This window comes from Capsicum annuum, chromosome 5, assembly GCF_002878395.1.
Source record: "Capsicum annuum cultivar UCD-10X-F1 chromosome 5, UCD10Xv1.1, whole genome shotgun sequence".
NCBI lineage: Eukaryota > Viridiplantae > Streptophyta > Magnoliopsida > Solanales > Solanaceae > Capsicum > Capsicum annuum.
Window position 1 is genome coordinate 173311460 of NC_061115.1, and position 26122 is coordinate 173337581.

Here is a 26122-nt window from a genome sequence, read left to right on the forward strand (position 1 = left end):
AACTTACCTAGAAGGAATGGGTTGAGATAGGTACCATCTAGATCTCAACTTTTAGTTCCTAAAAAGGTTGTACCGGAGCACTAGGTTCACCTGTCTCATAATTTAAAAGGGTAGGATGTCTTGTAGAGTCCCATAAATTAGTACGTAGATGCCTATATCGAACTTTGAGAGGCTATAATATATCTTTAATAAAATCTTCTCTCGACTGATTTTTTTATCATGCAGGTTTTTAATACCTAATGTTCTAAACTTGTATCCTATTCTTTTTATCATATATTTTGAGGACTGCACTAAGAGATATTAAGGATACTGAGCCAATACCTACTGTTTGAGACCCAGTCAAGGGATAAGGAAAAGTTTGTGGTTGAGCTAGAAGTAAAGAACATGCAAGGGGAACTTCTCCAGCTAGAGACGTACTATGAGAGCCTCTCTTAAACTCGAGAGTTATTATGATAATGAGGACTATCTGATAGAGGATGTAGGGATAGGTCAGGTTTAGAGTTCAGTTAATACCCTAGTGTTACAATATTTTTTGATTTATCTATTAGAAATTATTTGGATGGAATCCTCTAGAAAGGTATTCCACTGAGTATGTTAGGTATTTCTTAAATTCTAGAAGGTATTCTACCATCAAGGAAGCTCATACTTATGATTTTCTAACTTTAAGAGTACAACCATATTTTTTTTACCCCCCCGTGTTGATTTATTACCTATTAGACTCATTGCTCCTCTTATTACTTCGAGTCAAATGATGATTTCTGATGATTAGAAGACATTTTAGTGATTCAGTCACTTGGCTCCTTCTAAATTTAGTGGAAAAATTAGAGAGGATGCTTAAGAGTTTTTTCTTGACAGTCAAGAGAGGTTGCATAATCTTAGATCTCTTTATTCTTTTGCATTTTTAGTGTTTTGTGCCTTTTTATAACAGCTATAGGTATGAATTAGAAGAACTGTTGATTTAATTTTTGGATTTTTCTTGGATTTTAGGCTCGTTTCCCTGTATTGGAGCTTTTGGTATTATAAAAATGACCTCAAACCAAATCTTATACTAAAAGGCCTCAAATGAGAATTTTAACTGCAATATTAGCTTCAAAACATTGATTTTAGGCAAGGGGACTTGGTTCGGGTCCCAAGGCTTTGGACTCATTTTGAGTTATTACATAGATTTGGTGAAAATAAAACTATAGTTGTGGGGATCTTATTTAATCAAAACAATCTCTGATGAAATTTTGATTGTCCAATTGAGTCTAAAATTTAAAATTTTGTATAGTATAATGTTTATTTGCATGCATGGGGTACCGAATGAATCCTGAGCCCCTGATTGAAGTCCTGTAATGGGATTTTCCAGCTTTTAGGGCAGGCCAATTTAGCCTTCGCCTTTGTGTGGCATTGTCCATATTTGCAATAGTTAGCCACATGTTTACAAAGGGTAAGATGACTTGGTGAGTTCAAATTTACTCTTTGCATTTGGGGTGGACCGGTCACATTCGAAAAAGGTTGGTCTAGTCCAGTCCTTTATTTGTAAAGAACCCTTTTTAGCCCCTTTTTATTTCCTTTTTTCTCGATCTTGAGCCCATTTTAGGGCTTTTTCTATATGTAATGGTCCCAAGAGCTCAACAACTCTAGAGGAATCATATTACTTGATGAATTAGGCAATATTCCCTAATTAGGCCCTTGTAGCAGCTTTGTGCCCTTATTTACCTTATTTTCCCAATTTATGGTGTAAAAATCATATTGAATTATAAATAGTTGGGCTCAAGACCATTATTATGATACCTATTCGATACCAGGTAAGTATTTTATCCTTAGATATGTGATTTGGGTTATGGATGCTTAGACGCTTATGATTATACTACTTGGATATTGGTGATGGCATGCATATGTTGAGATGAATGTACACTCATTTAGTGATATAATTTTTATTTAAACCTTGATTTTACTACTATTTTCTTTAAAGAAACTTATTCCATCTTTTCCTGACTTTAAAATTAATTCTTTGAAAATGAAAGTCGTACAACCCTTGTTATGGAATTATTACATTATTAACTAAAAGCATTACTTTGGAAATTAGACCAAGGTTGATTTTATACCATTATTTATTAGCTCATTTTACTACTACTTATTCACATTGGTTAAGGGAGATTTCAACACTTTCTATATTACTACACTGTTTAGTTGCAGAGTTGATCTCGGGCAATATGTTTATAGATATTCACTCATTTTGTTTTGGTTTGAGTTTGACATTTCTTATGGCACTATATATATGGTACTGGATAAAATATATTTATATATACCTCCAGTACTGGACAAAGTAGATTTGTGATAATGGATTATCGAAGTCTTGATTTTGGACTAGGCAGTGTATAAGGATATCCCGAATACCCTATGGTCATCTTTATTCGATGAGCCATAGTATAGAGAAGGATAGTTACCGTAGGGACTGCCTTCAGAAGCTACTTAGCTTAAGGAGGTGTATACACATGGTTTGTTATGGTACTTGGATCATCTTACATCACCTAATTTGATGACTTGAATTTATTTGTATGTGTCACTTATCACTAGTATAATTGTTTGGAACCTGTATTTATTCATCTTAAAAGTGATACTTTTAAATTTTTTTAATATTTTGTTATCCAAACATTGAATAGTAATTCTATTAGTTCCAATAGATAGAATAGATAGAGAATGTTAATTTTCAGTTAGTAGGGTGGTTGGTTCAGGTTTTGAGACTATATTTTATGTTTTGAGCATTGTGGTGTAAACTAGTTATTTTGGCCTAAAGGGGTTCTTAGGTGTACCTTTTTGATAATGACCTTTTTGGTAAATACAATGGTTCCATTGAGACAGGGATATTGAAATGAACCTGGACACATCATTGTTTTATTTTTATGAGGCCCAAACCAATCTCAAGGGCTCAATCAAGATATTTTTCTTATACAAGATCACTACTGGTGTAGTTTCTTAGTATTGTATCTAGCCATTAATTGTGGTTGCATGGCCTCATGTTGTAGTAGTGAGGTTCATCCAAATTACTTATTGTGATCAAGAGATAGAGAACCACAATCGCGAGGAGCTAGTTTTTTATGTTGGGTTAGTGTATCGCAGTTGCGAGGCCCATTACTGCAATTGTAATGATCAAAATTATAGCAGTCAGTGTTGACCCTCAAAATCATAAGGTGGGTGCCACAATCATGAGGTTTTATTCACAAAATAGTAGAATGTTCTATTTTTTCAACTTTGCTCTGTGTTCACCATTTTTTAGCTTAGGGAACTCAGTTTTGGATGATTTCGAAAGAGGTTTTCATCAATTTCGATGCAAGTAAGCTTATAAATGTTTTATAATCATTACCTATTGATTATCTTGCAAAAATATATTTTCAAATTTTGGATATTGGATTTAACCTTGTAAGGTAAAAATGGCCTTTTTAATGATTTTAAGCTCGATTTTAACTCAATTTTGATGGATTTTCATATTAATATCACTTAAAGAATGGGTAAAATAAATTCTTTGTTAAAATTCATGTTTTACCCTTTTATATATAGGGTCAATATTTTAAGTGACTTTAGACGCAAAAATAATGTATGCTTATATAGGTATTGATATACTCGTAATGACATGTATAGTCTATTTTTGATAGATTACTGGGAATGGGAAGTCTTCTTATTCAGGAGCCCAGACTCATAATTTTGAGTTTTAAGGTAGGTCAGGGCTTACTTTTATTAGATAGGGTTATATAAATAATGATTAATTTAAAGTATGCTATGGGTTGGGGATTCTATTATGGTTTGCATCAATTAAGATTATTATTTTATTGTATTGCCCATACGGGGGGTTGTGTGATTTTATTATCAATTTGATATATTATTATTGTTGAGATACTTATGTAGGGTCTGGTATTAGCTTTGTTTGAGAATTATTTGTCCGTTATCATTATTTTGAGGCTTGCGCAAGGGATTAGATTGATATTATTAATGCCTTGCATGATTCTTCACTATTGTATTTCTATAAAAAGGCTTGTATCTTGATCTATTGAGATTTGAGGTGACTTGAGATCATTTATTCTATTGTTAAGTTAAATTATTGTATGTTGTTGAGTTGGTTAAGATCATGAATCCTCATTAATTATCCATATTCGTGGAACTAGTACCACTAAGAAATATTGATTTTGAACAGAAATTAGATATTATAAATGCCTTATTTGAGGGATGTGTTGGTAAGGTTGATTAATGAGACTATAATAGTATTAATGTTGCAATCCCCCTATGGGCCTTTTCATGGAAGCTTATGCTTGAAAGATGTATACAAGGTGAGCATTTGAGCATTGCATGTATATAATTTCATTGTATTGCATCATTTGCATCTCTTTATACCTGTTTGTTATCTTGCATTTTTTGGATTCACTTATGTATTTGTATTGTTGTTAATCATTATATTTTTATTGTAATTTTATTTTTATACTGGTAGGATTTGTACGGGTTGAGCCATCGTTGGGAACTTATTTGTTTGTAGGTGGAAACGTTTCTCATAGATTTCTTCATATGCTTAGCTATCTACCTTTCTTGGTCGGCCAGTTATGCCTACTGAGTAAAAGTGGACCATACTCACTCCTACTTCTATATTTGGTTGGAGCAGATCCTACTTCGTGTGTTATCTGTGGATCATGAGTTCCTGTACTTTGAGAATTTTGATGTCAGGGTGAGCCCTATATTCTAGAGCCTGTGCTCCGCTTTATCTAGTACCTTATGTCTACTTGAATTCAAAGACACAGTTATATATTGATATTTTATGTCAGCTTTTGAGTTTCTCATTTTTCATGTCATTAGATACTTGGAAATTTTGTGTTGTATTTTAGATATTTATCTATGTTATCATATTTATATTTATTTAACTTCATTTTGCAATTATTCTCTTTTGGTGTTAGGCTTATCTACTAAGGTCCAAGAAGGTAGGTGTCATCATGACCTTGAGAATTGGGTCATAACAAATTGGTATAAAATTAGTAGGTTCATTGGTCTCAAGAGTAATAGAGCATGATGTCTAATAAAGTCGGGCAAATTAATACATTAACGATTATATCTATCTTTGAGACTCTATCAAATGTTTTTAGAAAAATTCTCTAATTTGATTCCTAATCATGCATGTTGTTCATACTCTTCTTCTAAACTTGTACCTCACTCTTTCTACACAGATGGTGAGAACTCAGTCGGGAGCTGTCGGAAATGTTAAGCTACACTCATTGTAGAGCCTCAATCAAGGGATAAGGGAGGGGTCGCGATCGCAGTTGAGATTGAGTTTGAGGTTGGGAATAAGAAATAAATTCAACAAAAGGTTGAGTGAAAGTTGGCTCTCTCATGCCAGTAATTGATCATGTTAAGGCTGCTTATTATTGAAGGAGTGTGGGACTAGCCTAGGCATCTTAGGGTTTTATTTCTATCCAATATTGTAAGACATGTTTATTTGACTCTTGAGTCAATTAGATAAAACCTCTTAGACAGGTACTCTACCATGTACGCCAGATTTTTCTTGGATGAAAAAGGTGTTCAACCCCCAGGGTAGGTTCCTATATAGAGTTTTCATATTGTCAAGGCACAATCATCTACTGTTTTGGCTCCACAGTTTAAGGAGTTACCTACTAGAATTGTTATTCTGCCTATAGCTACTAGTCTAGTGATGTCTACTGATGAGCAGAAGTGGTTTGAAAAATTTATGTGATTATGCTATCCCAAGTTTAGTTGTGTTGTTAGTGAGGATACTAATGTGTTTTTCGTCAATTTCCAGGAGTGATTGTATAAGCTTGTTTTACTTGAGTCTCATGGTATTAGTGACACTACCTTATAGTTGAATAATGTGGTTAATCAGTAGTGGAGATTGTCACGACCTGAGACTACCCCTTAGTCGTAACACGGTGCTTGGAACCACAAGTGACCCCAAGCTAACCCATGAACTAGCATACTACTTGAGAAACTGATTTAAATTGTATAAAAACTAAATCAGTTGAGCGAAAGAATAATAATGAGAAAGTCAAAACAAGTGAAATACTTATAAATTTTACAACATGATAAAATTAAGGAAAGAAACTTGAATTACATGTAACGACTCTGACTGGCTATCTACGAAGCCTCTACTATAAATACTATAGATAGTTGGGACATGCCTTCTACTACCACTAATCAATACATATGAATAATAACAATATAGTACATGAAGTTTAACTGTCTGGTGTCCCAAAATAGGAGAGCTCATCACCTGCTGGCTGAAGCTGTGAATTTTCTGGTTATGAGGTGTGGTCTACAACTAGTGCCTACATTATGAAACAATATAGCCACACAGACCTATATGTGGATCAGTACTTCTGGAATGTATTGAGTAAGTGGGGTGAATGAAATAAGTAAAACTTAATAGATACATAAACTTAAAACATGCGTGCTAACTGCAAGTAGACTCACCAAGAGACTGAAATAAACTGAAATTTGAAGTATCTTAAAACATGAGTACAAACATAATCTTATAAGTTGGTAAATCACTACACTTAGTTTCTTAAATCTTTACTTTTGTAGAACAAGTAGAACTGAAACTGGGAAGTGATAGAACATGATTACTGTATGTAAAATCTTATGAAAAGTTGAACATTCTATAAAACTAAACTGAGGATCATGTATGGATACTGAGCATAAAAACATGAACATGTAAAACTAAGAATGCAAGACCTAGTGTAATGGCATGTCGTGCCAATCTCCCAGTTCACAATTGTCAAATTCCAGTGAGGCCCTGCGATTGTACCGTGTCGCGCCATAGGCCAAAGTCCCAGTCGTCCTTTTTAAATAGTTTCCAGTGGAATTCCAGTAGCATGGCGCGATGGTGGCGCATCGCGCCAAGGGCCTAAATCAGGAATTTTCATTGATGATTTTTAAATCTTTTCCAGGGATAATTGGGTATTTTCCATGACCTAAATCAGCCTTTAATATGAAATTTACCCATAATTAGCCTCGTTACATCATTATTCACTCATTCTTCCCAAATTTAAAAAGCATTCTCTCTCAAAGGGCAAAACCCTAGCTTCAAGAAATCAAGAAGAAACTCAAGAATTTCTCCAAGAACCTTCAAGAATTAATATTCCTAGATATGTTAGGTGTTCATCTATGGGTCCCTTTCACCCATAGAGTCCAAGAACCCATTTTTAAAACTACAAATTTATAGAATTATGATTTCTATGCTTTAAATTGATTGTACAAATGTTCGTGATAGTAATTGGGTTTCAATTCATGATTAATTATAAGCTTCCGTGAAATTAAAATAGACTATGTGATGAATTATATGAACTGCATACTAAAACCTTGAATTTGCAATTGAGTATTGTATTGATGATATTCATGTGTTGGCCATTATCATGTGAAATAATCCATGCTCCCCAAGTGTTTTCTAAAATACCTATGTTAAGTAACTGGTGAAATCATGACATGCTACCATATGTACAAGATTATTCCCTACAAGTGTTTGGTAAAATATCTCTATGAATGAATTATGAACAGTTGAACATTGTTATGCTTTTCAAGATCATTTTATGCTTTACTTTCCATGCAATTGAGTCCTAGGGGTATTCAATACCCGAAAATCTAGCTGTTTACCTAGAGCTACAGTAGTTACAGAATAGTCTTAGTAGTGTCACGATCATTAGCACTCTCAGTCAGTTATGGAACTCATTAAACTCACTCAGTTATCAAACTCAGTGAAACTCAGTATCATTCTTGTTCAGCTCAGTATAAATATTTCAGTGTCTATACAGTTGGGAGTAGGATTAAGCACCGAGTGAAACCAAGGATGGGGGCTCACCTGCCAGTAGAGGGTGTGATCCTTAGAAGAATTCCTTGCGTTCCTGAGTTGCATAGCCCGCATAGGTTGAGACATCATCCTTCCATTTGAGGGTTGATGAGGTGTTTTAACCTGCCAGTTGAGGGTTCCACTGTTCTCATTAGAGTACTTACTAGATGAGGTAAATCTTCAGTTTCTCTTTACTCGTGGAACGGTACAACACCCTTCCAACTGAGGTTACAAGTTGGACCCCAGTTATCTTATTTGGGGGATGTCAGTTAGATGATTACCTCCCATAGTTCCAATTTTGGTATTCAGTCTTATTATAGAACTCAATTCAGTTCTACAGAATCAGGACTGTTAAACACAGTCACCAAGTTATCAAAAATTTAGTTATCAGAGATCTCAGATATCAGTTACTCAGTTATAAAAAATTTGTTCTCAGCTTCATTAAAAGATCAGATACAATATATACAATATACACGTATATGCATAGTATTGGATACTCAATAATTATAATAGTTTCAGTTATCCCTCTACTCTTATATTTAGTTACTCTATATCATTCAGTCAGTTACTGTTCATCCATATGAACCCTTGTATTCAGCCTTACCTCATGTAGCATACCAGTACGTTCCACATACTGATGCATACTTTCTCTTGAGCTATGATGTCTCATATCATAGGTTTAGATGCCTAGGTTCCTAATTGCGCTTAGCTAGATTCAGTTACCAATATCAAATTACAGTAGTGAGCCCTTATCTATCGAGGATATGCTTTTATTTCAGCATTTCAGTTTATCAGTATTTCAGTAAATTGAGTTAGTTAGGGGTTTATCCCATTAACTCCACTTTTAGACAATTCGGTTAGAGGCTTTTAAGACTTGACTATTTCAGATAATATTGAGTATTTCAGATGTTTTCATCAGTTGTTATATTTTATCAGTATTTCAAATTATGAACCTTCTGGAATTTTAGCGTATTTTATGCATTATTTCAGTATTATTACTTAGTGCTCACAACAGATATCTATCATGGGTTAGCTTGTGGTCCTTTGGAGTCGTAAGTACCATGTAGCATCTGAGTTATAGACTCGGGGCGTTACACCAAGTATAGTATGTACTGACATGATTTGAATAACATAAATAATCTATAAAACAGAATGAATAATTACTGAAATCTGATTACTTGGTTAAGAAAACTTGAATTGACATACTCTGAATATTAAACTGAGATTGTAGGAGCTATCATGTAACTGACATGCCCCAATTTGACCTAATCAGGGTCCAACCTACAACCCCAGTTGGAAAGGTGTCAGTTCCTTGCCACGGGTACTAACACATAGCAGTGTAGATCTACTAAACTGGTGTTCCAAAGGACTAAGGGGTCACCCTCTACTAGAAGGTGCCCCTAAAAGAGTTCCCACCCTCTACTTTTAAGAATACCTCTCATACCTACGCTGGCTGCGCCGTTTTAAGACTCAAGGACTGCTACTAAAGGTCACGCCCCTACTGGCAGGTGAGCCCCTATACTTAGGTTCGCTCGATGCTAAATCCTACTCTCAACTGAATTACACTTGTATTATTATGGGTCTAACATGATATGGTATTGTACTGATAAGTGCTCAACATGAACATGGTAGTTTGAATAGAATAATATAAACATGGCCTGACTGACTTGTAGCTTGAAAATGAAAACATGTAAAAACACATTGGTATAGGGTATTCATAACTTGCCAGCACTGAATGGTTACTAAAATACGATAAAAACAATTTGAACACTGGTAGAAAGTAATAATTCTGATGCCCAAAACATATTAAATTTCAATCCATAAAGGAGACACATGAATTTGAACATAGGAATGAGATAAACTTGGGAGGATAACAATTTCACATGGTTAAATTCATTACTTGATGATTTAACATGAAATCAATGGAGTATGGAATGGTAAATTGAAATTCAAATCATAAAATAACTTAATTTACATGGAGACACATGTTGACATGGATTGAATTCAAATTACTAAGAAAATACATGGATTAAATTCATTATTAACATGGACAATTTCATAAAAGAGGGAGAATTCCATTCTTTAATCAGAAAGGGGATTTTTGGGACTCAATGGGTGGAAGGAATCCATTGATGAATACCCTACATACCGGAATATTGAATCCTTGGATAAATTTTTTGGTATTGAACTTGAATTTGATGAACCCTAGTTGGTTTTGAGGAGAAAGAAATCGCCCTTTTTTGCTTTATGATGGATGATTTTGAGTTATGATGGTTAGGGTAGTGTTTACGCTTGATAACTGTTGTTTGAAGGATGAAACGACGTAGTTTTTGGGTTAAAAGAGTGGGAAAAGACAAAAAAAGTTTTAAAAGTGTTATGTTAGTGCAAAACTATCTTGGCCGATGGGTTGGGTGATGGACCATCACTCTTGTGACTGATCGTCACTCCAACCATCACAAAATGACAAAATTTTGGTCTTTTTACTTAAGGGTGATGTTTTGGCATGACAAGCCATCACTGATGTGACGAGCCATCACTCTGGCCGTCGCGCCTTAGCAGACAGACACCCATTTGGTAAAACGGGCATAACTTTTTACTTCGATATCAGATTAAGGAAAAATTGATATTGTTGGAAAGATAATTTAATGATCTTTGGTGGGTAATGAGATAAAAAATTATTAGTAAATAAAAATTTATGGTTGTTTGAAGTTGGCTATAGTAATTTTCTTCACAAGAATTTAATCGCCAAGGAATGTTTTTGACTTGTCTACAGGGTAGGAGCTATTTGAGGACTTATTATATGTCCAAATCACCTATAAAACTATAAGAACATGATTTTTAATTTTTCATGAACTTGAAGCATGGTTCTAATAATGGCTTGGATTTTTGGGGTGTTAAATTATCCCCCCCTCCTTGGAATCATTCTTCCTCGAATAATAGGTTGAAACTTATTGAAACTTTTTTAGTATGGAATGATGTAGACATGACATGTCTCATAATGAAGGATATAGCTGAGCTGAAACATTAAAACTTCTATCATGAAACTGATTTCTAGGATTATTTGACTTTATTAACTATCAGGAATTGATTCATGCTGAGAGTTTAGAACTTAATTAAAATATTCATGATACGATCATGCATATAGAACTACAAAGTGATAAATGATGCAAATAATAATTCCAAGAGTTACTAAGAATGGAATAAAGTATGCAACTTCTCGTTAGGGATTATCCCTAAAAAAATATATATGAACCAAAAGAAAAAGGGGCTTAATGGCATCGCCAAGTACATTATGTAAACATGGATCATGAGATAATAATACCAAGGTTGTACAAAGGGTATTACAATGTCTGAGCTGGAATACTTAAGAAACTGAGATCATATACTAAACACTTTGAATTGAGCCATGATTAAATTGCTTAATCTGAAACATGATTCATGGATTGAACTAAATTCACAACTTACATGGATGAAAAATAATTAACTCATGGAATAGCTATATTTATGAATATTCAAATAGTAAGACTAGATGGAAAGATGAAAAATCATAGGAGCTTGTCTGTCTAACTGCTAATCTGAATTGCTAGCTATACGGACTAACTCATTCTAAAAGTCTATGTTCAACTGGAGTATTTCTTCAACACTCTGTCTAAGAAGTTTAGATAATATTAAGGAGTAAAGAATAATCGATTAAATCAAAATATGAGGAGAAGGGATACCATAGTTCAAAGTCTTGAGTTCCTATTACATATCGGATAACATTTTTGATAGTAGTGAGATGAGACTTCATGGGAGTTGACTGGAACCTGGAACATTTACACACACTGAATATAATGTCTGATTGACTTGTAGTCAGGTAGAGTAGAGATCCGATCATCCCCCTGTACATCTTCTTATCAGTGTCTTTTTCGGTAAAGTCTGAATTAATGATTATGGATGGGCTCATAGGTCTTCCAAGGCTTTCCTTTTCCATACCAAAATTTTTGATGAGTTCTTTCATATACTTGGATTGACTGATGAAAGTGACTTTGGGAGTTTGTTTGATTTATGACAGTGCCCAAACACACACACAAGTGTACATGGTTTACGAAGTAATATAATGGCCTTCAAGAAAGCCAAATATCGATCCCACAGGGAATTGTTCCAACAACTATCCAATTCTAGATCACAATTCAGATTCAATTGATGCAAGAATAACAAAAATAGAGTTTTGAATATTGTAAATTGCAACTAAAGTAAACAATATGTAAAATAAAGAACTTGAGACAATAAATATGAGAAAGTCTAGGGTTAAAGCACACCAAACAATTATACTATGTTATTGAAATTTATTTGCTAACTTTCTTATCTTGGTTTTTGATTTGTAGGGTTAATCACATGATCATGATCTCCCGGCCTATAACCGTTTACCTATTTTGGACATTACAACTACATCATTGAGCGGGGATGTAATAATCCAATTAAGTTCTTTAAACTATCATCCTATGTGTGAATCGAGTAATGCCTCCAAGTACATCCCTGTCCTAGATGCTAATTTGAATTCCTTTTCTCATAAAAGAATACAAACTATACTTTGTTTATCCCCACATTCTATCTCCCTACTCCCTCTCTCGAGATCACAAGGTTGACAATAGATGTATTCTAAGGGTGATCAATACTTAAAATAATTAAAACATGAAGGAACACATAACCAATAATGATAAGTAAATTAAACAAACTTAATTCAAAATAATAGTAGTCATGTTCTTTACTTTAACCTGGGAAAAGGAGTATTTAGCCGCTCATAGTCATAATCATAATCCAATTAATTATATGAGTGATCAAAAATATAAAAGAGCCAAATTAAAGAATGAAAAACCTAAAAAGAAATTTGCATAAGCCTCCTCAATTTTCCAAGACATTGAAAATATTCTAAAATTTTCCATAACGTGTTGTATTTATAGTAAAGTACCAAGCCTTAGCCGTGTAGGAGAAGGATTTGTGAGTCGGCCATGTAGGGAATATGTGGGGTGGTGCCTTGATTATCTCATGGAATATCCAACTCACCACATTGGTTATTTTATGGAATATGTGATGCAGGGCATTGGTTATCTCATTGATAGAGAAATGCGTCGCACCTATTTCACATTGGTTTACTAGAATTAGCCTCCAATATTTTGGTTAAGAATTGGTCATCCAATCTTTGTCGCATGCCTTTTGTAGTGTATTTCCAATGGATTTTAAGCCTTTATATCATGAATATATAACCATTATATGATCACAAAGATTCTTACATAATCACACACCACAGATTAGAGATCATAATAACACAATACCCATAAGAATGAATCAAAAACAAAAGCTAAGACTAGGTTTCCCATGATAATCTTGAACTTTATGTTCCGACTCTTGACTTAATCAAATTGAACCATGCACATTACCAACAAGTTATTCCACTCATAATTACACATTAGAATCCTGCAAAACCAACTAGACACAAAACTAGCTCAAACTAGTTAAAAGTAGTTTCCTCGATTGAACTCTAAATGACTCAATTAAGTACAAACTTGTTTGAAAACTCTTTTAACCATTGTAATCATGTTCTTGAACACTTATATGCTTGTTTATATCATCATCACATATAAAGCACACAAATTATCCTCAAAACAAGGGTATATAAGCTAGAATATTAACACGAGTGCATAAATACACCCAACATCACCACCCCACACTTAAAGCCTTGTTCGTCCTTGAACAACTCTTCACTATAAATATCATTATCTGAGGAGACTCTTCACTTCCATTACATGCAAAACACTCAAGCTAGTACTACAATGACTACACAGAATGCAAGTTTCTACACTAAGCATATTATTTACACAATTGATAGCTCATGAACACTACTCTAAAACATCCTAACCTCAATAATTGACTCAACAAGTGGAAAACTTATGAATATTTCTCAATCAAGGACTTAATACAAATAACCCATATTTATCAAACCTGTGCCCCTCACAGCAAGAGAGTTACTCATAATCACTCACAATAATGCAGTTTCGCTCCCTCTCACAAGGAATTCACAAGTTACACATAATGAACCATAGTATTTCATTTAGTGTAGTACTCCGCTAATATCATAATAATGAAGCTTAGGATCAAATAGGTCTTTACGGGTTGTAATATAGGCTAAGGGACGGGTAGGACCTATTTTGGAATAATAGTGACTATCTTCCCTAAGAGCTTTAATACACTACATTTTTCAGTCAAAATCAATCTCCAACAACCACATTACACCATTTTTTGTTTACCCCATTCTTTTGTTTTCACCCCATCTTATTACGCTTATTTACCTACACTATGGAGGAAGTATTCTATGCACACTTATTCAATTTAAATTTTTTTTTTATTCTTTTCATTATTCAACTCCCCACCACAACACATATTACTTTTTTGAACTCCAATAGATAACACTTAGGGGCTTTAATTTCTCATTTTTCTTCCCAAATTTCAAACTCCTTACTCAATTAATTTAAACTAAAGAACTTATGAGATTTTGGATCAAATTTTAGTCTATCAAAGAAGAGATTAGGCTCAATATGAGGCTACCAATGAAAAAGCTAAAGGCTCAATGGGGATGACAAAGATTAAGCATAAAGAGTAGGTTAACAGAGGCATGAAACATTGCTATCAAAGAAATGCCTAAATCATCTCCTAAACCTACATCCTTTATTTTGATTTGTACACACACCAGGAAAGTTCTAGCATTATATAAAACAACCTCACATCACACATGACACATGCCCAGCTTATGCAAGATTATAATAGACTCTTAATAACACAATAGAATGAATTCAAAATTTAAGCTAGCAAGTACAAGAGTCTAAAAATGAGCCTAAGAGTACATAAATTAGTAACTCACACAAGTAACATGCTTTTAACAATCAAAACACTTGCATTATCCAGTCAAAATTAGCACTAATAAGAACATCTTATTTATTCCTAAAAAAAATTAAATTAACCCTAAAAAATGGTAATTTCCACACCCCACACTTAAAAATCTACTTTATACCTAATGTATAGTCAAAAGTAAGAGATAGAAATACTTCCTGAGGCTCCTAGGCCTATATAGTAAGATCTTTTTGCATCAATAGGGTTTATGGGACCCCACACTCTATCTTTGCCATGCTCCTTAACTCAGATTTTTCGATACTCAGACATCCCATTAACCTGTGACTTAACCAAAATAAAAAACTATGTGAACCAAAAAAACTAAAAATAATAAAAAAATAAAACATACCTTACTTGGGTTGCCTCCCAAGAAGAGCTTAATTTAGTGTTGCGGCACAACCCATATCAACTTTTTCCTCTACTTTAAGGATATGAATTTTCCCCCCCAACTTTCCATCCATATTTTTGCCTCGCTCATAGTTGGGTGGTACAAAGATTAAGGAATTGAGTAATGGATGATGTATAATAAACCACTCGGCCTTAAAGTGAGGTGTGTTTTTATGTTGCTTATTCGATGTAAAGTTATGAATATAGGATTCTTGTTTCTTATCATCACACTCTCCCACTATTTTAAATGATTCCATGATTTCACAGACAAGACATCATCTAAAAATAATATAGGAAAGTGCTATGAGTGAGGCCCAACCAATCCAACTTAAAAATTTAAACTATCCACAACACCGTTATTTTTATTCACCTTTTTAATTTTAGTCTTAAGAGAAAAATGACAATTTACTAGCTGCGATTCTTGTTTTTTTTTCCACAGATTAACTAGTATCCTCCTTATATGTTTATTTTTGTAACATCTATGGACATGGTGACGGTGGTATCTCCTTAACCTATTCATCAACTTTAGTTTTCGAGTACTCAAACTTCCTCGAAATATTAGCAACTTTATTTGCAACCTGTTGGGGAATCAACTCTGCATTTACCTCCAGCTGATTATACAATTGTTTTGCAGCCTCCCATGGTTCTTCATGTCTGCCAACAACTATTCTTGAGATTCTAAAAGTTGTTTAAACATTTCTTCCAATTTGCTAGTTTAAGTTGTTGCTTGTATGTTTGATTGTTGTTACTAAAACTGTTAGTTGTTCCATGATTGACTTTGTGGCAGAGTCTCCAACATTTGATTGTAGGTTTTCACATAATATTGCCTTTGAGCATACCCCATAAAAATATGAATCAGGATTGACAGCACGCATAGCTGCAGAATGACCACTGTTATCATAAAATAAACACCAAGTTGCAGTCTGCTCCATAGATAGAACAGTATTCGCACCATATTGTGAAGGTCCCATCCATGCACTTCTATCAAAATCTAGAAAATAAGCCTTATGATAGGTTCCCCACAAAAACAACAAGAATTTTCATCACTCAAAAACCATCTATCCCAAGCTGACATATCAAGAAATATGACAAAAAGAGAAATATAAAGAAACTAAAAAACTAAACTATATACAACACAATGTAGCTAAACTAAAAATAAGATGGTTGCCAACTTACAAGTCTCTGGCAATAGTGCCAAAAACTTGACAGCACCCAAGCGCACAGGCAAGTGTACTTGGTCCACCAAGTAATATAGTGGCCTTCAAGAAAGTCGAATATCAATCCCACAGGGACTTGTTCCGACAACTATCCAATTCTAGATCACAATTTTGATTCAATTGATGCAAGAGTAACCAACATCAATTTGTAATCCCAGATATAATGTGAGCTCACCTATAAGACTCATTTCGAATTCTCTTTTTCATCAAATTAGCAAAATTCTCACACATAGAGATGTTAAAACTACCAAAATTGATATTGCCAACATAAATTTGCATAATGAGAAGATTTGAATCAAGATTTTGTATGAACAGAGTTATATCAAATTTACCCTTTTGAAAATTATTATTTTGTAAAAATGTACTCAATATCTCATACCAAGTTTTTGGAGCTTGTTTGAGGCCGTAGAGTTCTTTTGATAATTTGAAAACATGATTTGATATGATGGATCTTCAAATCCGGGGGGTTGTTTTACAAAAAATTCCTCATGAATAAAGCCAGTTAAGAAAGCACTATTTTTGTCCATTTGATATAACTTGAAATATTTGAATATGACAAAAGCTAATAAAATTTTTATTGACTCTAACTTTGCCATAGGGGAAAATGTCTCATCATAATCAATACCTTTCTGCAGGGAGTAGCCTTGAGCTATAAGTCTGGATTTATTTCTGATAACTTTACCTTCTTCATCTAATTTATTTTTATAGACCCATCTAGTTCCCATTACTGAGCAATTTCTGTATCTTTCAACTAGAGTCCAAAGTTGATTTCGTTCAAAATAGTACATGTCTTTCTTTATAACTTTAGCCCATGATTAATCTTTGAGGGACTCATTGGTTTTTTTGGGTTTAATTTGAGAAACAAGGGTGACAACTATTTGTCTCCTCAATGATGCACTTGTTTGCACTTTATCCTCTGGATTTCTGATGATGAGTTTGTTTGGATGACTAGCTTTGTGCTTACACTCTTTTAGAACACTTGGCTTTACAATTTTTGCTTTAAGAGTCAACTCTTGGGAGGGTGTAGTCGACTTATCTTGGGATGTCTCAGAGATTATGGTATTACTTTTCTCAAATCATAGTTACCCACCTATTCTTCATCAACACTCAAACTCATATAAAAGAGATTAGATTCATAAAATACAATATGCATAGATTCCTCAATACATAAAGTTCTTTTATTAAAGGCCCTGTAGGCACGACTAGTGGGAGTGTACCCAAGAAAAATACCTTTTCCACTTTGAAGATCAAAATTTCCTAACCTATTCTTACCATTATTGAGAATAAAGCATTTTCAACCAAAAGGATTAAAATAAATAATGTTGGGATTCTTTTCTCTCCAGAGTTCATAAGGCATTTTCTTTTGGATAGGTTGGATCAGACACCTATAAATCATGTGACATGCGGTTCTTACGGCTTCCGCGCAGAAATGATCTGGGAGATTATGTTCTAACAACATTATCCTGGCAGTTTCCTGGAGAGACCAATTCTTCTGCTTTACTACACCATTTTGATGAGGGGTTCAAGGTAAAAATAAGTTCTGAGAGTATCCGCTCTGAGTATAATACTTCTCAAACTCCTTATTTTCAAATTCTTCTTCGTGATCACTATGAATGTAAGTGATAAGGTTTCCAGCTTCTCTTTGTACCTTTATACAAAAAATCTTACAATTAGTGAAAGACTCATGTTTATAAATAAGGAACATTACCCAATTAAAACATGAATAATTGTCAACTATGACAAAAATATATCTCTTTCCACCAATGCTTGCAGTTTTTGTGGGTCCAAATAGATTGATGTGGATTATTTGAAGAGGTTTGGTAGTGGAGACATTGTTTATGACTTGGAATAATGTTTGGTTCTACTTTCTCAATTGGCAGGCATCATAGATGCGATCCTTTTCAAACATGAGTTTTGGTAGACCTTTCACTAATTCAAATTTGGTCAACTTATCAATGATATGAATACTAGCATGCCCGGGCTATCTATGCCACAACCAAGTATCATTAGATTGTATATTAAGGAAATTTAAGGTAGTAAAATCAGGATAATTTAAAATATAAATATTGTCAACACGTTCACCAATGAGATAGATGCCTCTTTTGTTGTGTTTGATTGAGTAATTTTTGTCTTTGAAGAGTACTTCAAATCTGGCATCACAGAGTTGACTGATGCTGAGAAGATTTTGTTTGAGGTTGTCTACAACATATACTTCCATGAATTTGCATGATGAGCTGAGTTTTACTAGGCCAACTTTGATGATGTTGCCTGTAGAATTATCACTAAACCTTACTGATCCCTCATCTATTTTCTCTAGTAGAAAAAATTTCTTTCTTTCTGGTCATGTGTCTAGAACATCCACTATCAATGACCCACATTTCTTTCTTATAGCTCTTGCGGTCCTTTTCCTGCAACATAAGAAAATTAGTTTTGTTTAGGTACCTAAGTGGTCTTGGGTCCTTGTGGGTTAGATGTGCTTTGTTTAAGCACCAAACCCATACACTTTTAGGCTTATGCCTGCAGCTGTACAATTTGTGCCCTCTCCGTCCTTATATAAAATAGAAAGTTCCTTGAAAATAAAAGGAGATCTTAGTTGATTTAAATGATTCTAATGAGGAACTAGATTTGTTTTTAAAAGAGTTGGATTTTACAAAATTGTCACAAGGAATTTTCTTAAAACTATTTAGCTTTATTTTACATCATCAAGCTCTTCATAAAGAAAGTCAATTTTAATTTGACTTGCTTCGATTTCTATTTGGTAACTTCTCTGTTCCACCTTAAGTTTTTTGTTAAATCGGGCTTTCGAATTTTTATTTTCCTGAGCAAGTTTGTTATAGTTATCTATAAACTTTTGAAGCTCATCAGTTAATAAATCTAAATTGGATTTAAGAATATCATAGTTGTGAAAGTCATATATTCTTACCTCGCTAGATTCACCTATTGCTACTTCTTCTTCGACTTCATCTTTATCACTCCAAGCTCCAAAGTTTTGATTTTTTTTGGACGATATTCTCCTTTACTCAGGATAGTTTTGTTCAAAGTGACTAGGTCTTCTATAGTAATAACAACGATCATTATTTCTGGTGGAATCATCATTTATGAGATTCATTCCTCCACTATTAGCATCTTCAAGAATGTCCACTTCTTTGGTTGGAGAAGCAATAAAGGCTACTGGTTTCTTCTTCCCCTCCTTGTGTTACCTGTTAATATAATTTTTCTCATATTCAATAAGGTTACCACTTAGTTTATCATATGTCATATTGTGAAGATCTCCATCTTGTAGAATCGCAGCCTTGGTTTTCCAAATCTTTGGGAGACTTTGAACCAACTTCTGGACTTGTAGGTTGTGTCGATAGATCATCCATAGTGATTTCATTTTGCATACGATTTTACTGAATCTGGCAAACATTGTTTTAATGTTCTCATTCTCTTTTATTTTGAATAACCTATATTTATTGACTAGGTTAGCAATCTTTGACTTTTTGACTTTAGAGGTTCCTTCTTAGGTTACCTCCAATTTGTCCCATATTTCCTTTGCGGTTTCACAAGTTTATATTTTGTGGTATTCTTCCCCACTAACTGCACAAAAAAATAAACTTATAGCTCATGAATTAGTTTGAATTACCTCTTGTTGTTCCTTGGTGACCTCAAAGCTTTCAAGTTTTCTATGTCGGAACTTCTTGATTCTTTGTCTTTGTCCTTTGTTTTTTCCTCGAGTCCTGGAATCATCTTTGGACCTTTCTTGATGACAACCCAGTCTTGGAATTAATTTCATTGGACAAATATTTTGAACTGATTTTCTAGTACGAGTAATGTTGTAAATTAAAGTATGGTGGTCTTGAAGAGGAATGACCATCCAGAAGAAGAGCACCAGTAATTTAATAATTGGCCATTTGATCTTTTCTCACTTGCGGTTAAACAATACTGCTGGTGAGACCTGCTCTGATACCAATTAAAATTCAAGGGGGAGGGTGTATTAAATTTTTTCTATGAGTCGACTAATGAATCCTCATAGTCGACTTGCCTGAAGATCAGTGCACTTTACAAAAAATTAGATTTAACATAATTAAGAAAATAAATAGTTAAACATAAAGTAAAGACACAGAGATTTATCCTGGTTCAGAACAACAATGTGGTGCCTTTTCCAATCCCCTTAAGTTTCAAAGTTTCCTTAGATCGTTCAATGTTGGGCTCAAGTACAATGATAGGAAACAAGTTATGAAGAGTTATTTTTTTCTTTAGATCTTGCGACACAACTTTAGTTGATGTGACAGAGTTAACTCGATTCTACTCTTTATATAATAATTGTAAACTAAAAGTTACAAAGCCTTGTGAGACTAAGATTGAGACACGTTGATTTTTCTCCTTAAAGTTTCGTAACCCGTGTCCATCTTTAGTTTTCTTCTTTTATAGTCTTTTTCTGCCATTTTTCATAAGGAAACCGAAGAGATTTTTTCTCAATCAAGGATTTGAATTGATTAATTGGTTGAGGTATGACACCATAGTGTATTTTCATATAATATATGTCCATACGTGGCGCAATTTCAACAATTATATATGTCTATATCAGATATGTCCATGTAACAGTTGTGGCCATTCTTTTTTTACTTTATGTCCTGATTGATTTGGTCTGCTGTGATTCTGTGATTGTGATCCTTCTTCCATTTCTAAGATATTTGATTGATTTGCTTTCCATACTATTTTAATGTATCCTCTTTTTCATGATTGGATGTTCTTCTATTTTTAGAGCTGGTTCCCTCGCTTGCTTCGATATTGAGTTAGTCTTTTTGATCCTCCATATTTTTGGGTGAGATACCCTTCAAACTTCTAATATCCTTTTTCTTCTTTTTCTTGATCGTGCTTGATTTGATTTTCTTTGACTTTTAGGGTTGAGATTCTCCTTCCATTTATTCTCATTGTGACTGATTTACTTGGATGTTATGGATTATGAATTGATGTCCTTCCAACATTAGCAGTCCTTAATATCTTGCAAAGATACTCTTGTTATTTTTCCATTATTAAAATGTAGACTTAGGAGGCTAACAACCTCCTGCAAAGATACACTTGTTAGTTAATCATTATTAAAACATAGACTTAGGACGCTAATATAACATTTGTCTTAAAACAAAAGGCTGAACATAGAAAGACAGAAGGAAATAGGTGACTTTCATTCCAAGAGCTCACCCTATCTCCAAATAATAACACAACATGCCATCGATCAACGACATCAACTAGTACTTGAATATACACCAAAAAAGTATAGAAGTGTTGTATGAGTATCAAAACCATGGGTACTTAGTAGGCATCATCGACCGACTGAGCTAAAGCATGATATAAATATGATAAAATGCAAGATAACATAACTAAGTCAAGGTATAGACAAAACTAAAGTACTCCAACATCGTTGTGCATATATAAGTAAATAAACAGGAATAATAACATAACGTAACATAAAGCATCAATAGGCAATCAAAACTATAAAATTGGTTCTTATACACCAATTCATGCAGAAAAGTAAATAACCCATCGCAAGACACCTTAATATTGGATTGTACAAACAAGATAGAGTAACCCACCACAATCATATATCAACTCTCATAATACAATTGGAATTAATCCAAGTTATGCCACACAATAACCATCGATTGTCCATATTCATCATTTGTCAATAAATCAACACTTATCAATTATACATCATGTAGCATGTAATCCTCATGTATCAATTCATAATTCTGTATAAACTAAAAATCACTTAACATCTAATCATTATTTATCAACTCATTAATATTTACCAACTAACCAACATTTATAAGCAAACCAACATTTATCAACTAATCAATATTTATTAACGAACCAAATTTATCAACTAATCATTTATCACTAGAATCCATTTATATCATACCAAATTATAACCATTTTCTTTTTTCATACTTAGCTAGAATCATTATTGTCAATCTCACATCCCAAAATCGTCATATCATAATAAGTATATCATCATAGTATAATATGTATAGCCAGATTCAAACTGGTATGGATGTTTAACAATATCCTCATAAATATCATAATAACCATCTTCCGATCTTGTCGGGTATGTACATATCATTATAATCACCCCCCGGCCTTGTCAGGTATATAGGTATTATCATAGTTATCCTCTGATCTTTTTGGAAATATATATATATATATATATATATATATATATATATATATATCATAATCAACCCCTGGACTTGCCGGGCATATGCATATGGTCATAATCATTCTCGGCCTTGTTGGGGATGTGTATATCATCATAATCATCCTCCAGCCTTGTCGAGCATATGTTTATCATCATAATCATCTTCCGACTGTGCTGGGCATATCTGTAATCAATATTATCATTAATATGGTCTTAATAGCATAAATAGAGTACTTAATAGCATAACCATGAACATAATATATTAACATGATCAATAATCATGATTGAAATCATGAGTTCTTGCATAACCAATAGCATGATTGCCAATTTAGTAAATAAGCACAATCTTTAGCATAATCAATAGCATAATCACTAATATAATCCATAAGCATGCTTTTTAGTATAATCCAAAATGTATTCGCCAATAAAGTCATTAAACATGGTCTCTAACATAATCAATATGTACTATCAAGCATAGGGAAGAACTTATCAATAGCCTAATTAATAATTGATCATTAGCATAATAGATAACTTTTTATTTGTATAATCTATAGCTTATCAATACCTTGATCATTAGCTAATCCATGGGGTAATCTATAGCTTATTCATAATATAATCACCAATATAGTCATTAAGCATGACTTATAGCATAAAAACAACGTAAACGTCATTATATCAATAAGAATGATCACTAGCGTAGTTAATATCTCATTCATTGACTTAGTCAAGAGCATAATTTATGACTTAGCCAATATTATAATCAGTGGCTTATTCAATAGTATATTCACTAGCCCAATCAATAGCATATTCAAAAGCTCATCAATAACATAATTTCAATCAATAACTCATTCATGAGATACTCGTTAAGCATTACTTCCAACATGATTAATCATAAACAACAATATCAAGGCGTCTAAATATCATTGAAATAACCATCTCCCTAGATGTATACAAGCGTATCAAAGGGTATTTAATAACTATCATAAGTCTTGGCCTAAGGTGGCTCGAAAAGCCCACTTCTAAATGTTCGAAATTATTTTCCAAGCAATGTCTACCCCAAAATAGGCTAAGGTGTTTGCATTTACTATTAGATATAGAACTTTCCACAACTAGCCTTATGATAACAATTCCTCCTAATATAGAACAACTAAGTCCATTCCACCTAAGGTAAGGTAATTTAAGAGGGTTTTATCCCAAACTCGAAAGACTAAGGAATCTCTTCATTATTTGAGTAACTAAGGTATTTCCACCCTAAAGTAGGGCCTACAATGTTAATTTCACATAAATAGGAATTGTTAGGCTAATTATGCCCAAAATGATATCCAAAATGGGCTAAACAATCCAACTAACCAAAATGTTGTATTTTATCACACCAACAGCTAAAAACCTTCCAAAATCTAACAAAATATCATAAACATACTATGAATTATCATAATCTAACAAGGGATAAAACCTAAACTACCTGGAGGCCAAAGAAAACTCAAAAGATTTGCTATATCACCAGTTTCCCTCCTGAGAAGCTTTCATAAGATGGCAAGGTATCAAAATCACACTCTACTCATCAATATGATAATAATGATACCCATATTGCACTATTGTGCTTTGGGTCCAAAAATTACCAAAAATTCTATGTGGATTCCATTTACGAAAAAAATCATATTTTCGGAATCAACCTATTGTTCCCTCATATTCAAGAAGTCATTATTCTTTAAAATGAGTGAAACCCGAGATAATTTAGGGTTAAAAATAAAGACCTCAAGGTCTTTGGATTTTTTAATAAGAAATAGAAAATTCTATCATGAAAAGGGTGAAATTTTACCAGAAATCGAAAGATAATTGTGAAAATAAATGTTAGCAAAGCTCCTAAATCACCCACAAGCCTCAATTTCAAGATATCTCCCAAATTTAGGGTTTTAGCTCTCTTTTAATAGATGAAGAATGAGCAATATCATATAAAAAAGGTCTATTTATTCCCATACCAGGTTCTCGGGTGTGACTATCGCGATCTGAGCGGCATGATCACCATACATGGCATCAGGGAAAGGTGTTGCATTCTTGACATTCCTGATTGTCTTTGAAGATCTGGTCGACTGCCCTAGAAGTCACGTCCACAACTGAAAGTATCACAATCTCGACACTTGCTGGTGCTGCCAGATAGCTATTGCAATCAATGGCCCGCGAACGCGGGTGCACCAATTATAGCTGAGACTTGGAAATTTTTCAAGTCTCCACCAAGCCCTCAGGATTCATACAAAATACCATACATGAAAACAAACTATGAAACCTTATCAAATGACGTTCTGAACGACGGTGCAATCAAAATTTCCATCCGAGGTCAGTTCGACAAAATATGGGTCCCACACCCAATTTTCAATTTCTTAACTTTCTGACTAACAGGTCAAAACGATCTCAGGTTCCTTAGGACCCTAACTAAATGTCCACCTAGCCTAAAATCGACATTATGGAGCTACTAAAATAGTCATAATTTGTATTTGAGGTCGTTTGACTGATGTTTTTTCCTGATAGCCATTTGAAATCAGCGAAGTCTTCAAAAAAAAAGAAAAATGGCTCTAAAAACCAAATGAACTGGCCGATAATCGAACTATCAGTTCCAGTAAGTCATAAATAACTTGAAAAAGCTATAGAGAAGTTCTAATAGCAAAAATGTGAAAAATAACCTGGAAGGTCATTACAACCATTCAACCAAATCAATATACCATGTTTAAGAATGAAATAAAGATGAAATAAGGATCAAAAGTAAAAATACATACAACTGATCAATAACCTATATTCACCCGCTTTCTTCATCGAATAATTAAGACCCACGAGGGACTCATGAGGTTCATATATGGTATACCAGACAACACTAATGCCATACCCTGGATACAATATCCTATATCAAATATATTCTATCTACCATAACTATCTGGATGTAACAATGCTCACATTTATTTTTCAGATTTAGTGTATTTTGAAAATTTTATCCCTCTTTGTATTATGTATTTATGGTCTACAGTAGTGGGTGACAGTTCTTGAAGTGGTTGGTTGTATTTTATGCGATTTTTTCATTTTGAAGATTTTGAAGTTGTTATAATTGGCTATGATCAATATTTAAAAATATAGAGGTCATAATGGTAATCTCGTTAGTTCCTTTAGAACTACTGGGTAATAACCTTCATGTCATTGAATCACATAACTAGTATTGATTATTACAAAAAGAAAGATATGTTGATGGACGAAGACATGGTAATTTTAAAGTGTTTACTTCTATAAGTTGCAGGAACACTACTTATATGATCTGACTAAATAATTATGTTATCATCTGACTAAATATTTTTGTTTAATTGTATCAAATAATCTGGTATTTAAATTTTTTGTATGTAGGCTTTGAAGATGTATACCTTGCTCTACAGTTGAGCTAGTTATTCACTAGAGGTCGACTGGTCTAATATTAAATTTTATTAAAATAAAAATTCACTCGATGCACGATATTCACTCCCTGAAAAAATTCATTCTTCTCATGGTCAGCAAGACTATAAGCCCCCCCTCCTCTCCCCACACACACGGACACAAGACACATTTTTTTCTAAAGAT